This window comes from Oncorhynchus kisutch, linkage group LG2 (assembly GCF_002021735.2).
Source record: "Oncorhynchus kisutch isolate 150728-3 linkage group LG2, Okis_V2, whole genome shotgun sequence".
In the NCBI taxonomy this organism is placed as follows: Eukaryota; Metazoa; Chordata; class Actinopteri; order Salmoniformes; family Salmonidae; genus Oncorhynchus; species Oncorhynchus kisutch.
Window position 1 is genome coordinate 23350929 of NC_034175.2, and position 914 is coordinate 23351842.

Here is a 914-nt window from a genome sequence, read left to right on the forward strand (position 1 = left end):
TTCTACTCATTTTGCCATGGGGCGGAGAGATAAAATGTGCAATTTTACAGCAAATTTCCTACGATTGTACACATTTTGCCATACGGTGGAGAGAAATGTTTGCAATCCTTAATATATCTGAGTGAAAGTGACTAAGAAAATCAGTGGGGGCCCCCAATCGGTAATTCCACCATGGTTATTACAAGTTTAGATAGCTGTCTAGACTAATTTACAAATCCAAAACATTTTAGCTGACATAGACTAATTGTGTGACTGTCAGTGACTGACATAACAAGAGAAAAAATGCTGATGCACAACCACATTTTGGAATTGCACCTTGTATATTTTACTATTCTAACTCTCAACAGTAAATTGAGACTCGACTTGATTTCCCCTAAAACATTTTGGGAAATCGATCCCCAGGCCGTGGACTGCCATCCCTGCCGTTGCTCTACTCTTACTGTGACACTGAATGAGATCAACATTATAATAGAGACATCATAGAGCGGTTGGAGAGATTGACTGAGGGGACTGCGCAATGTTGTCAGATTTATGTCATTTTAATTTGGGCTTGTGCATTGTGGTTCAGTTTTTATGGAGACATCACATGAGATTTGTGCACTTCCTACAGCAATGACAAACATATGCCGCGAATGTTGAGTTCCTCAGGTGCTGTCATTATACATTTAAAGAGCCTGTGAAAGGCCGTCTTAATATGTGTGTCAATTATTATGGTGACCGTATACTTACTGGTATAGTACACAAATACAGATCATATACAGGCCAACTACTGTACGTGTGACAAGTGAAAACCATTGAGAGACCACGGGAGAACAAACAGGGAATGGAAACATGGATATGGAAAGACCACAGTAATATTTGATTGCACAGGAAGAGACTGACTACCGTAAAATATACAATGATCATGCTTAGTG